This window comes from Macaca thibetana, chromosome 9, assembly GCF_024542745.1.
Source record: "Macaca thibetana thibetana isolate TM-01 chromosome 9, ASM2454274v1, whole genome shotgun sequence".
Lineage (NCBI taxonomy): Eukaryota > Metazoa > Chordata > Mammalia > Primates > Cercopithecidae > Macaca > Macaca thibetana.
Window position 1 is genome coordinate 3,795,141 of NC_065586.1, and position 14,917 is coordinate 3,810,057.

Genomic DNA, 14,917 nt, shown 5'->3' on the forward strand with positions numbered 1-14,917 from the left:
GGGTTGGGGACAGACATTCAGTCCGTAGCACTTGGATTTGCAATCCATGCCTTAACCGTAGACCTTCACAGCCTTGCTCAGCATAGAAAAATCTCAGTGTGATCTGACAAACACCATCATGAGGCCAGCAGAGCTTCCCCATATGAGAGGATGGAGGTAGGCAGGTGAGCCGTAACTGCCCAAACAAGGCCTCACCCTTTGGTTAACGGGTTGATGGTATTCACTTTCCCTCGAGCCTCACACTTGAGGTTCAAGAGCTTGTTCCCAGCCTGGTGAGGTAGCTCATGCCTGTAATCCTAGCACTTGGGGAGGTCTAGGTGAGAGGATCACTTGAGGCCAGGAGTTTGCAACCAGCCTATGGGCCACATAACAAGACCCCATCTCCACAAAATTAAATTTTTTAAAAAGTTAGCTAGGTACGGTGGTGCTCACCTGTGGCCCCAGTTACCAGGGAGGTTGAGGTGGGAGGATCTCTTGCCCCCAGGAGGTCGAGGCTGCAGTGAGCTTTGATGGCACCACTGTACTCCAGCCTGGGCGACAGAGCGAGACCTCGTCTAAAAAAAAAAAGTTTGCTTTCTTCCTCTCGACCTAAATACTTTCTTCTTCTCAAAAACCAAGACGACTTTCCCCTTCGCCCTCTCAGTGATACCCCGATATGTCCCCTCTGTTGGGTGTTCCCAGGCGCTGCCCCGCTTCTGCCCTCCCTGCCTCAGGCAGGTCTGGGCTCTGCCTCCAACCTTTCCTCCCTCCAGTCATGCTCTCCCCTCTCCGTCTCTCAAGACTTCTGCACACAGTGACCCGGTCAGTCTTAAAATGCTGCTTCAAAAATGTCACTTAGTGAAAGTCTTCCCACTCATCTTAGTCTATTCCAATCTCATTGACTCTTTCACCCATCATTTTATTCAACAAATGTCTAAGAACACATTTAGGCACGGGTGTTTCACTGCCAAGCAACATGAACGTGCGTCTGCCTGAACACATCATTTTAATTAAACATGCAAAGTCATTTTCAATACAAGAGCAAAATACTATCTCCTTAAGAGACACAGAATCAGAAAGTACTTAGGCACGTGCACGTTTCTGCACTGCACTCATCCATTCTCCAGCCAAACAGCAGTTAGTGAGCGCCTACTGTGTGCAGAGCAATATGTTCTCTGCACTGGGATTGCAACATGAGTAAACAAACAAAATCTCCGCTCTTGTGAGCTTGGATTTTAGTGCAGAGCTGAGGGGAAGAACCATGTCAGTTGAATGTATATGCGAGCTATGTAGGAGATCCCTGATGTATAGTAATTTTAAAATAAATAACAATGACAGAAAAGTCATTTCTAGTAGCTCTTGACTAACAAACAGCCTTTTGAAATTGTGTGTGTGTGAAGTCTTAAAGATTTTAGTCCCTATTTGTTGTGTGTTTTTTTGGTTTTTTTTCTTTTGCTGTTTTTAGTTGTTTGAATGCAAAACAAAGGCTTGGAGTGCATGGGAACACATTTTAGGGGTGCCGCAGCTGGAAGTCAGCCTCTGAGGGTCTCCTGCAAGACTCAGGCTTGGACGTGAGTAGTGGCCTCCAAGGGCCTGGACCTCACACAGCTCAAGTGATACCAGCCCAGCTCTTTGCCAAGCTTCCTCTAGACAATACGGCCTGTATTCCTCTAGACAATACATTCCTAGACAATACGGACTGAATCATGTCCCCTCAAATCCATATATTGAAGTCCTAACCCTAAATGTGACTGTATTTGGAGACAGGGCATTTAAGGAGGTCATTCAGGTTAAATGATGTCATAAGGTCGGGTCCCTAATCCAACAAGACTGGTGTCCTCACAAGAAGAGGAAGAAGACCAGCGATCTCTTTCTCTCCCACGCACACAAAGGGAAGGCCATGTGAGGACACTGAGAAGGTGGCCCTTTGAATCCAAGGGGAGAGGCCTTGTCAGACATCAACACTGCTGGCACCTCAATCTTGGACTTTCCATCTCCAGAACTGAGAGGAAATGCATTTTTCTTTTGGTTGAAGCGCCCAGGCTGCGGTGTTCTGTTTCAGCAGCCTGAGCTGCCGAAGAAGGGGTTGTTTCAAGCACCTGATCCACCTGCCTTGGCCTCCCAAAGTGCTGAGGTTTCAGGGATGTGCCACCATGCCCAGCCTAATTTTTACTTTATCATAGAAACAGGGACTCACTATGTTGCCCCTGCTGGTCTTGAACTTCAGGGTTCAAGCAATCTTTCTACCTTGACCTCCCAGATTGCCAGCATTACAGATGTGAGCCACCGTGCCCAGCCAGGCAAGGTTCTTAATATCTATGAGCCACAGTTTCCTTATTTGTAAACTTAAGGTTGCACTTTGTTAGATGACTGCGTGTTATGATCTGGAGGTATGTTTCTCTCCAAAATTCATATTTTGATAGCTAACTCCCATGAAGATTAAGAGTGGGATTTTTGGGAAGTGATGAAGTCATGAAGGTGAGGTACCCATGAATGGGGTTAGTACCCTGATAAAAGGGCTTGAGGGAGGGTGTTTGCCTCTACCACCATGAGAAGATGCAGAGAAGGTACCATCTATGAGAAACAGGCCCTGACCTGCTCGAAAATCTGCTGCCTCTTTGATCTGTCCAGCCTCCAGGATTGTGAGCAATGCATTTCTGTGGTTCATAAATTGCCTAATAGTCTGAAGTATTTTGTTATAGAAGCCCCAGTAGATGAAGACACTCCAGGAATAGCCCTGCTCAGCTCTCATTTGCTGTGTGTTTCTCGTCCACATTGAATCTGGGCTTGGCCAGCGGGACTTCGGAACACATGATGCAAACACGGCTCAGCCAGCAGGATGCAAACATTGTTCAAGGGAGGGAGCACAAGACCCCAGAGCTTGGCTGCTTGGGACACAGTTGTGAGCCTCCATTCTGTAAAGAATCTTGGAGAGAAAGACCTTGCAAAGAAAGAGGAACAGCATCCGCTATGCCCGATGCACTCAGCATGCAGGTGAGCCCTTCGTCCCTGCCAGCCAGCACACTGACTGCAGCTGCAGTGTGAGCTCAGGCTTCACACACAGGTCTAAGCAGAAAATTCACAGGTGTGTGGAAAATACCCAGGTATTATTGGCTTAAGCTACTAACGTTGGGGCAGCGGGAGAAAACGGAAACACACATCCACTTTTCCATATTGCTACTAGGAGGAACTGCAAGACTGTGAGATCCCTGGGACAGAGCTAGTGCTCAAAAAGACTATAGTTGTCATTGCTATTTTCCATTGTACGAGATAGACGCAGGAAAAGGGCTTGTCAATTAGAGAAAAAGTCAGCACTTACCTTCTTAGCACCTACAATCTGTTTAGAGCCATGTGCTCTGGGGTTTTCCTTTAAGAAAATTACATTCTCGTCCAGGCACAAGGGCTCACACCTAGAATCCCAGCACTTTGGGAGGCCAAGGCAGGAGCATCTCTTGAGGCCAGGAGTTGGAGATCAGCCTGGCCAACACGGCAAAACCCCATCTCTCTCTACTAAATATACAAAAATTAGCCGGGTGTGGTGGCATGTCTGTAATCCCAGCTACTAGGGAGGCTGAGGCAGGGGAATTGCCTGAACTCGGGAGGTGGAGGTTGTAGTATGTCGAGATCATGCCACTGCACTCCAGCCTGGGCAACAGAGTGAGACTTGGTCTCAAGAAAGAAAAAAAAGAAAAAGAACAAGAAAAATATTGCATTCTACAATGGAGTATCATTCAGCCACAAAATAGAACAACATCCTGCCATTTGCAGTCGTACGGATGGGACTGGAGGTCATGATGTTAGGTGAGTTAAGCCAAACACGGAAGATAGATATTGCATATTCTCACTCGTCTGTGGGAGCTCGGAAAGCGGACCTCGTGGAGGCAGAGGGTAGAATGGTGGTTAGCAGAGGCTGGGAAGGGAAGCAGGGAAAGGAGGATGGAGAGATGTTGGTTAATGGACACCAAAGTACAGGGAAATAGAAGAAATAGGTTCCAGTATTTGATAGTATGGCAGGGAAATTATATTAGGCTGGTGCCATTAAAAGTGACACTGAACAGATTAAAAGTAACATTAAAAGTAATGGCAAAAACAGCAATTACTTTTGCACCAACCTCATCATTAAGAATTATTTGTTGTATATTTCAAAATAACTATTTTGAATATTTTGAATATTTTGAACTATTTTGAATAATGTGAAAAAAGATAAATGTTTGAGCTGATGGATATCCTAGTTATCCTGATTTGATTATTACACATGGTATACATGTATCAAAATATATGCACCTCATAAATATGTACAACAATAATATATCAATAAATATTTTTTTAAAATGTTAAAAAGAGTAAGTGATTAAAAATTACATTCTGGTTAACATACTTAAGATGATCAATGCATTTATTGCCCTGGGCTATCAACAAATGATCAGGGACCCCTCTCTATGAAACATATCAAATAAGTGCACATTTTGAAAATCGGAAATCAGTAACAGTATCAATTTTCTGGAAAAACTTTAGAGAAAATGTATCCCTTGATCAAGGTCCTGAATGGCAGGAAATATTTCAATAATGCTAATGCTAATGATACTATTAACATTTGACATTTATCGATAATGTATCATGTGCTGAGAATGAAAAGAAGCACTTTACATGCAATGTCAGATGTAATCCTTTCCTCAGCCTGATGAGGCCGACTTTATTTTATGTGCATTGTGCAAACGCAGACACAGAATGACAGGGAAGTTAAGAAGCTCTGCGATTTGTTCAGTGTTACTCCGCTGGCCAGTGGTAGAGCTGGGCTTTGGCCCCGGGCTGCCTAATTCCGATACAGGCATTCTTCTTTTGGACAGAGAGGCTGGTAGATAAATTAAATGCATGTATACTCTAAGAAAAATCATTCTAAAGTTGAAGGGAGAGTTAATTGGTACCACTGTTATGAGTCTAACTGGACCTGTATTCTAAAATATTTTTATATATGTATAATATACATAAAAAGATACATAAATCAGTATATTTATATATATAAAATGATGGATTATATATAAAATTATATATATTACTATATATGTAATGATGGATTAATATATCTATTTTGAGATGGAGTTTTGCTCTTGTTGCCTGACCTGGTCAATATATTAACAGAAAGTTCTTTTAATAATTAAAGACATGGTGGCAGGGCACGGTGACTCATGCCCGTAATTGCAGCACTTTGGGAGGCCAAGGTCGGTGGATCCCTTGAGGTCAAGAGTTTAAGACCAGTCTGGCCAACATGGTGAAACCCCATCTCTACTAAAAGTATAAGAAATTAGCCTGGCATGGTGGTGGGCCCCTGTAATCCCAGCTACTTGGGAGGCTGAGGCACAAGAATTGCTTGAACCTGCGAGGCAGAGGTGCGAGAACCAAGATTGCACCACTACACTTCAGCCTGGGTGATAGAGCGAGACCCTGTCTCCGTTAATAATAATAATAGACATATACCCTACAGTTCTAAAGCAAAATAATAGAAACAATGGCAGGCCGGGTGCTGTGGCTCATGCCTGTGAGCTGGGCATGGTGGCGGGTGCCTGTAATCCCAGCTACTTGGGAGGCTGAGGCAGGAGAATCGCTTGAACCTGGGAGGCAGAGGTTGCAGTGAGCTGAGATTGCACCACTGCACTCCAGCCTGGGTGAAAGAGCAAGACTCCATCTCAAAAATAAAATAAATAAAATAAAATAAAATAAAATAGAAATAAAAATGATGGCACATATGTAATTGTGTACTGCATGGCAGGCTCTGATCGTAGAGTGCTACACAGTATGTACTTTTTTTTCTTCCCAGCAGCCCTATGCTATAGCTTCCATTATTTTCTCCACTTCACAGATAATTTAACCTGCTACAGAGAAGTTACGCCAATGTCCAAGGTTACAGGCCCGAAGAAATCATGGGTCAGTATTCAAAGCCAGGTGGCCACCTCCCACTGGGCGTCCTTACCGGAGAGCTCGATAGTTCCGTGAGCTGTTTCAAAATAGGAATTCAAATATCGGCAGAAGCAGGAGACGGAAAAGCATGCTCGGATTGCTAGATGACCTCTCATGTATGCTATGTCTCGTGCTGAGCAATGTTTTCTCCCTAAACCCTTACAGCAATTCCATGAAGCAGGCGCTGCTGTGATCCCTTCAAAGATAAGGATATTGAAGTTCAGAGAATTAGTGATCCCGGATCTAGTTAAGAAAATGGGATTTGAAGCAAGACATTCTAACACAATGTAGACTCACTCGATTTTCTTTGGTCTTTTAAAAATTAATTGTATTAATAAAAGTCCTACATGCATGTAGTATGAAAGAAAGCAGTTGTTTTACGTGGTCTATTATGAAAAAAGAGTCGCTTCTAGCCTTGCTCTAATAGTTCCTCCTTCTAGGAGTAACTATTTTCAAATCTCTTAACAGGCTTTCTTGGTCTCTCTCTTTCTCTCTCTCTCTCTCTCTCTCTCTCTCTCTGTCTGTCTGTCTCAACAGAGTCCTGCTGTGTCACCCAGGCTGGAATGCAGTGGCATGATCTCAGCTCACAGCAACTTCCGCCTCCCAGGTCCAAACAATTCTCCAACCTTAGCCTCCTGAGTAGCTGGGATTGCAGGCACGCACCACCATGCTTGGCGAATTTTTGTATTTTTTTTTTTTTTTTTTTTTTTAGTAGAGATGAGGTTTCACCATGTTGGCCAGGCTGGTCTTGAACTTCTGGCCTCAGGTGATCCGCCCACCTCAGCCTCCCAAAGTGTTGGGATTACAGGTGTGAGCCACGTGCCCGGCCATTCTCTTGGTATTTCTAACACAGCTCGAAAAGCCATCCTGGCATTACTATCTTTTGAGTTTCCAGTTCTAGGCATCATCTATTGAAGTCCCACATTGGGAGAGGAGGAATTGTTCCCGTCTGTAATGACGCCTTCGGTGGGATCTTACTGTTCTGCTCACCCTTTTCTCTGCAGTTAATAATTACATGTTTGCTTCTACTTTGCTTAGTTTTTTTAAGTATTTAACCCAATTCCTCCCTAACTCTCCTCTGGTTGATGAGTCTCCTCCCAAAATGTTCACACTTGTTAAAGACCCTTGCCTCACCCTCTTCCCGGGGACGGGGACGGTGTCCCAGCAGACCCCCTCCTCGGCTGGCACCATTCTGCATGGGTTACTTTCCAGGCTTCCTGAAGAACTTCTTTCTGGAATTTTACTTTACCATCATCATGAAGTGACCCTTTTCTCACTTTTGTGTTTTGCCTCTATTTTCTGGATTCTGGCTGTCCTTTTTCTCGGTTAACTCCCTCAGTTTGGTGGAGCATATCTGTGTTAGCCTGTGTTCCCAACAAAGCTGACTCCAGGACGTGGATTCAGGGGAAACACCCGAGAAGGACATAGGGAAGGAGTCTGAGAGGCTGGGCAGGGGAAGGTGGCAAGACAGGTGTAACTCAGAGTGAAGGAGAGAGGAAACGGGGGAAGGGGAACAAGGAAGGAAAACAAGAGGGGAGAGAGGGAGGCAGAAATCATCTGAGACTTCAGTGTGGTCCTCAGGAACATTTGATAAGGCGGTGGGATGTGTGTGAGCTGAAGCCATCCTTCAGCCATGTCACAGGTGTCCCAGGAGCAGGCCTGCCTTAGCGCCCCTGCACCCCCCAACTCAGCCATGAGTTGGGAGCAGTCCTGGGAGGAGTGGTCTCAGACGAACTTGGCCATGAGCTCCCGGTGCAGACAGGGGCTGCTCCTCGAGCGCCCCTCCATACCTCCACTTGCCTCCTGAGAAAGGGTGCAGGAGAAGTAGACAGATTTAGGGGCTGAGGTCGTGAATCTGTCCCCACACCACAGTGACGACGCGGCTGGGTGTAGAATGTTAGGGTTTTGACAGCATTGCTTCATTGTTTTCCACATCCTGGTGTTAGCAAGTCTGAAGTCACGCTGGTTTCAATTTTGCCTAGAAAATCTGTTTTATCTCCTTGGAGACTTTAGGACATTCTGTTTGCCTATGCTGTCCTCAGAGGTCACGCTGAGGAGTTGTTACTGCAGCCTGCTCGGGGCCATCCTAACTAGGCTGGCCAAAGAAGCCCAGCCCCAGCTGTATCGCTGCCATTCAGCGAGAGTCCCCTTCAGTCGCTGCCATTCGGTGAAAGTCCCCTTCAGTGCCACCGGGTCATGTGTCTCTTTTCCAGCGACTACGACAGCCAGGCAGGGAGCTGAGCACTTCACGGACATTATCTAATTTTATTTTCTTTAAAAAAAAAAAAATCAGATAATGTCTATGAAGGATCTCACGCACCCAGGCTAGAGTGCAGTGGTGTGATTCCAGCTCACTGCAGCCTCGACTTTCCTGGCTCAGGGGATTCCCCCACCTCAGCCTCCCCAGTAGCTGAGACTACAAGCACTCGCCACCACCCTCAGCTAATTTATTATTATTATTATTAGTAGTAGTAGTAGAGATGGAGTCTTGCTATGTTGCTCAGACTGGTCTCAAACTCCTGGACTCAAGAGATCCACCCACCTTGGCTTCCCAAAGTGCTAGGATGACAGATGCGAGCCGCCACCGCACCTGGTCTGACATTATCTAATTTAATCCTTCCACTAGAGTAAGAGTTATCCTCATTTTCACTCAATCCCACTATCCCATTTAATTGTTTTTCCTAATTTAACCTAATTTTCACAGTAAGGTCAGTATTATTGCTCTCATTTGACTGAAGCTCCGAGAGGCTTAGAGGCCCATTTAGTGTTCTATTAAGCATAGCAGAGCCTGGATTTGAACTAAGTTTTTTCTAATGCCAAAAGTTTCTGGGCCGTAAAGTTGCAGAGATGAAGACAGCCTTTAAAGCAACTCCTAGTCTTATTCCTCCTGTTCTTTAAGACGTTTCAGAACATCACAGAGTTTGGAGAGCAAGAACAAAATCTCCTCCACAAAATCCTCACCAATTGTGCCAAGAATTTATAGTAGAAATAATACTGAATTCATTAAAAATAATTGTATTTAAATGCATGTATTGGAATGTTTGTAAGGCACTAAAATGCATACATTTGTATTTGGCCTTTCCAGAAGACACTTAAGATAAATACCTGCTTTTATGTTTTTCAAAAGTTCATATATATACATTTATACAAATGTATATATTTATACATATATAATGTATATAACTTAAACATTATAATAAATATATGTAAGTATATTTATTATAATATAAATATATATAATTATATAAATATTAAATAAACATATTTTATATATATAATTATATATATATTATTATATATATTTTATATTAAATAATTATAAAAATATTATATAATTTATATATTTTTTATATAATTTATAAATATAAATATATAAAATTTATATATTTATATATAATTATATTTAAATATAATAATTATATATTTATATATATGTATAATATATTATATATAAATACCTATATATTTATATTATATATATTTATATTGTATAACTATATAGTATATATAAATATATAAAATATATAAAAATATTTACTTTTATATGTATTTATTATATATGATTTTTATATCTGTACAAATACATGTAAATGTATGTACATGTATGTATTTCTGGCTCTCTTGCTCTTAGGTTAAGAAGCATTTCCAAATGATCCGTAGAAATGATTGCTTTCCTGTGTTGAGGTTTCAGTGAGTGCAGAGAAGAGGAAAGACCCACTAAGCCGGTAACACATCACTATGTTTGTCACATTACACACAGATAAGAGCAAAGTTTCATACATTAATTCAACTGGCTATTTGTCACAATTTTCCACTGCTGTATGCCACCGTGAAACAAACCATTGAGGTTACAGTCTTGTTTTGATCCTAGCTGTCTGAACTCTGTCCTACCTCTTCATTTCCACGGGCGAGTAAGAACCACACAGTATTTTCTGCTTTCGTTGGAGGACTCAAAACTGTCATCGAGAAAATTAGTAATGCAGTAAATAATACAATACCAGTTACAATGGATTGAAGTCATTGCATGGTTCGTTCTGCCAAAGGCTACATTTATATTATAGGCCGCATGATAACTTTTGCCTAAATCTTCAACCACCTTGAGAAGATTCCAGAATATTTGACTCCTAGGTCAAGGGTGGGTCCCTTGCTCAAAACAGTCTGGAGACTCCTTTTGGGTGCCCCTCAGAGTCCTCCCAGCCTCTGGGTCTGTGGTATGCTCACCTCCGTCTGAGGCACTGTCTTTGGCTCATTCGTACTGAGAGCTGGTGATTAATCTGGGGAATGTTGACTCTGATAAAAACAACAACATTGAAGTGTGATTCTAAAGTCATGCGCCTGCCCATCTTGTGTAATGAATTAAATCTGAAAACATTTCCAAAAGAGGAATTTCCTGATTCCCTTTCAGTACATTTTTAAATTTTTAAACCGTGTGACTGTATTACTCAGCCATTTAAAAAATTAATGTAAAACCAAAACAAGTACATTTTTTGGATTATATATAAATAGATCTCTCTCTCACACACACACACACACACACACACACACGGGACTTTACATGATTGCAGGGGAAACCCACTTCAGAATGCAAAATGTCTAGTATGCTTATTATTTTTATTATTTGAGACAGAGTTTCATTCTGTTACTCAGGCTGGAGTGCAGTGGCACAATCTCGGCTCACTGCCACCTCCACCTCCCGGCTTCAAGCGATTCTCCTGCCTCAGCTTCCTGAGTAGCTGGGATTACAGGCGTGTATCACCACGCCTGGCTAATTTCTGTATTTTTGGCAGAGACGGTGTTTCACTATGTTGGCCAGGTTGGTCTTGAACTCCTGACCTCAGGTGATCCACCAGCCTCGACCTCCCAAAGTGCTGGGATTACAGGTGTGAGCCACCACGCCTGGCCCTTGTTATTATTTTTGACAACACTCTGTGACTTCATTGTCCCTGGCCTGGCATCCCATTCAGCACATGCCCATCCCTGCTGGTGAACATTAACTCTCACTGCACGGAAATCGGACTGAGTCCCCACGCTGTCCTGAGCACTTTGCGCCACAGTGCGAGTCAGCAATCACTCTCCGTTCCTGACAGTTGTGTCTCCACCGTCACAGGCGTCCGGGCCCTCATAGCGAGTCCAGCGGTTTCTTCCTGCTGCCTCAGCTCGTCTCCCCCACTGACCACATTCTGTCTGGGCATGGTGACAGCACGTCCCCCGGGGCCAATGCGGCCACAGCCTCATGGGCTGCCCTCAGCGCTCCCGGGGGTTCCTGCTGCGGCATTCTTCAGTTGCCATTATCCGCATCGTTTCCAGTAGAGCATTTCCAGTGTTTTCCTTGCTCTTTCCACAGTATCTCACTCAGCACTGCTGGCCATTGGAGGCTGCTGTCTGCCTCGCTCAAAGGAGAACCCCAGGGGTGATTCCACGCCCTGTCGTCACTTCTTAGGGGCGTCAACAAATGGCCATCAGGTGACCCTAACTTCAAGGGCCCAGAGTCCCTCCTGTCCAGCAGGATGTACACAGGCAGCTCTGGTACTGGCATCCCTGGATATCACTCATTGCCACCTCAAGGGACTGGGTCTTTATTTTTTTACTTTTGTGAAAATACAATGTTAATACAATTTGTCACTATTCTCTAAGGAGCACTTATTTATTACGCTGGGATTTTATGTTTTACAAATTTATTTGTTATAACAGCGTGCAATACCTTCGTTTTAAAACCTTATTTCCTAGGTCTTTTGAGAGCCGGCTATAACCTGAGATTATTTTCATAATGGACTCCTTATATAATGTACTTCTTAAAAGCTAAATGGTACTTATCACTTCATTTTACATATCGAAGGACATTTTAGCTCAATATTAATAACCCCATTATAATAAAAATAATAATAGTAAGGATTTAAAAATCCATTACAAATCTCCTTAAACCCAGGTGCACTCATTAACTCTTAGATAAAAGAAATTGAAATTAAAAAAACCCAGAATTACTTTATTTTATTCTACCTAATATAATGACTTTGAAAGAGTGAGAAGTAGAAGACAATTCTCTTGACTTCACATCTCTTGTTGGGGCCAGGCACGGTGGCTGATGCCTGTAATCCTAGCACTTTGGGAGGCCGAGGTGGGTGAATCTCTTGAGGCCAGGAGTTCGAGACCAGCCTGACCAACATGGTGAAACCTTGTCTCTACAAAATAAAAAAAGTGGTTGGGTGTGGTGGTGCACACCTGTACTCCCTGATACTTGGGAGGCTGAGGCACAAGAATCGCTTGAACTTGGGAGGTTCAAGGCTGCAGTGAGCCAAGATCATGCCACTACACTCCAGCCTGGGTGACAGAGCAAGACCCTGTCTCAAAAAAAAAAAAAAAAAAAAAAAAAAAAAAAATGTAGTGCTCAGTTTGCTAGGCTTGCCAGTTAAAATTGGCTGTTAGATTGAAAAACAAAAGCAAACAAGCACTCCTACTATCTTGCTGAGTTATTTTATTTTATTCCATTTTATTTTATTTTGTTTTATTTTATTTTTGAGATGGAGTTTTGCTCTTTTGCCCAGGCTGGAGTGCAGTGACATGATCTCGGCTCACTGCAAACTCCACATTCTGGTTTCAAGCGATTCTCCTGCCTCAGCCTTTCGAGTAGCTGGGATTACAGGCTCCCACCACCATCCCCGGCTAAATTTTGTATTTTTAGTAGAGACGGAGTTTTACCATGTTGGCCAGGCTGGTCTTGAACTCCTGACCTCAAGTGATCTGCCTGCCTTGGCTTCCCAAAGTGCTAGGATTACATGTGTGAGCCACTGTGCCCGCCTGCTGAGTCATTTTATAATTGAGAAGGTAAAGGTCATGATTTCTGCCTTTGTCATCTTGAAGGAGGTGGAATGAAGAGAAACAAGAAAACGGATTAAGCCAAAATCATGCAAACAAAATCACACGCACACGAGTTGGGCTTTTCAAACCATTAGAGCCTGTTAAAATCCATCCAAATGTGGGCAGGCTGGGCATGGTGGCTCACACCTGTGACCCCAGCATTTTGGAAGGCCAAAGTGGGGGAATCACTTGAGTCCAGGGGTTCTGAGAGCAGAGCCAGAACCTGTCTTTACAAATAAATTTGAAAATTAGCCAGATATGGTGGCATGCACCAGTGGTCCCTACGCCTCAGGAGGCAGAGGCAGGAGGTTCCTTTAATCGAAGGAGGTTGAGGTTGCAGTGAGCCACGATCAACCACTGCACCCAGCCTGGGTGACAGAGTGAGATCCTGTCTTGAAAAATGAAAAATAAAATAAAATAAAAATAAATAAAATGTTGGCATATTGGTCAGCGAGGCTTTTGTAAGGGCAAGTGGAGCCATTTGCAGGATTTGGAGGCATCCTCTAAGCACACAGCTGTCATTAGGTGTTATGGGTTGAATTGGGTCAAATTCATATGTTGATGCCCTAAACTTCAGTACCTAAAGATGAGACCTCATTTGGGAGACTGGATCTTTACAGATGTGATTGGTGTAGGACGAGGTCCTAGGTGCCCTAATGCAGCATGACTGATGGCCCTATGGAAACGGCGATTAGGACACAGGCACACGCCCAGGTGAACATGAAGACAGACATCGGGATGATGTTTCTACACACCAAGGAAGGAGCACTGAGGACCGGCAAACGCCAGAAGCAAGGAGAGGCCTGGAACGGGTTCTTCCTCATGGCCTCAGGCGGAACCAACCCTGCGACACTTTTGTCTGGGACTTCCAGCCTCCAGAACTTGAGACAGTCCATTTCTGTTGTTGTGGCACCCTGTCTGTGGCACTTCGTTATGGCAGCATAGGAAACGAATCCGCTAGCCATACAGTGACTCCAAATCACTAAAACATAACCCAGTCCCAGAAAGAACTTCCAGGGACATGTCTAGTGTGTGATGCCCAGGACGCCTGTGGGGATAACAGAAGGCAAATCGTCAGCTGAAGGCCACAGGAATAACTCAAACAGTAAGTCACCTCAGGATGCAGGTCACAGGGGACAAATAGAGAATAAGCCCTCCCAGAAGAGTCCCACAGACTGAATGGATGTGTGGGGCAGGGGAGGACAGCCCCATGGTATTGGAGATGGAAGTTGGAGCAACACCCCACCTCCGAGTTGGCAAAGCCCATGGCTCTCACTGGCAAGAGAAAGGGGCTTGGCTTTCAGGGAAACGTAAGCCCAGGGGTAGCAGCAGACACACCTGGGGAGGTGAAATGCTTATATATATATAGTGGAGGAGAGAAGGCCATTTGTTATACTTAACATTTCCAGGATGGCCGGGCACGGTGGCTCATGCTTGTAATCCCAGCACTTTGGGAGGCTGAGGCAGGTGGATTACTTGATGTCAGAAGTTCAAGACCAGCCTGGCTAACATGTTGAAACCCCGTCTCTACTAGAAGTACAAAAAAATTAGCTGGGCATGGTGGTGCATGCCTGTAATCCCAGCTACTCGGGAGGCTGAGACAGGAGAATTGCTTGAACCTGGGAGGTGGAGATTGCAGTGAGCCAAGATCGTGGCACTGCACTCCAGCCTGGGTGACAGAGTGAGACTTCATCTTAAAAAAAAAAAAAAAAGTCCAGGAGGATGTACATTTACTCTACTACATATCCTACCTGAAATAACAGGAAAGCAAAATGCAAAATTTTATTTTGCGACCTCCATAGAACTCTAAAAGGAGTATAAAAATGTATAAGCAGCTTGTATAAAATACTCATGATCATGGGAATGTGCTTCTTGCATAGTAGTGACTTTAGCATTTCAAATCATTAAAGAATATTCAGTTTTATTCATAAAGATGAAAACAGTTATTACCGTTTATAGAATTTAAACACACATATTTTCAATATTCAATCACAAGTAGTGTAAGGCAATTGTATTTAATAGCTAATTGACTTAGATTTCCTTTAAATATAGCTTTTACCTTGTTTTGAGGGCTTTTCTTGTTAACTAATTTTCTGTCGGCAGGCAAAACCACTTGCTCGTATATACT

General features: G+C 43.5%; 1 protein-coding gene across 1 annotated transcript in view; it reads left to right on the plus strand.

Annotated features, from left to right (window-relative positions):
* The window catches only part of LOC126963006 (aldo-keto reductase family 1 member C1), a 1,156,278-nt gene that overhangs the window by 17,009 nt on the left and 1,124,352 nt on the right, over positions 1 to 14,917 (plus strand). The gene's annotated exons all lie outside the window — the stretch shown is intronic.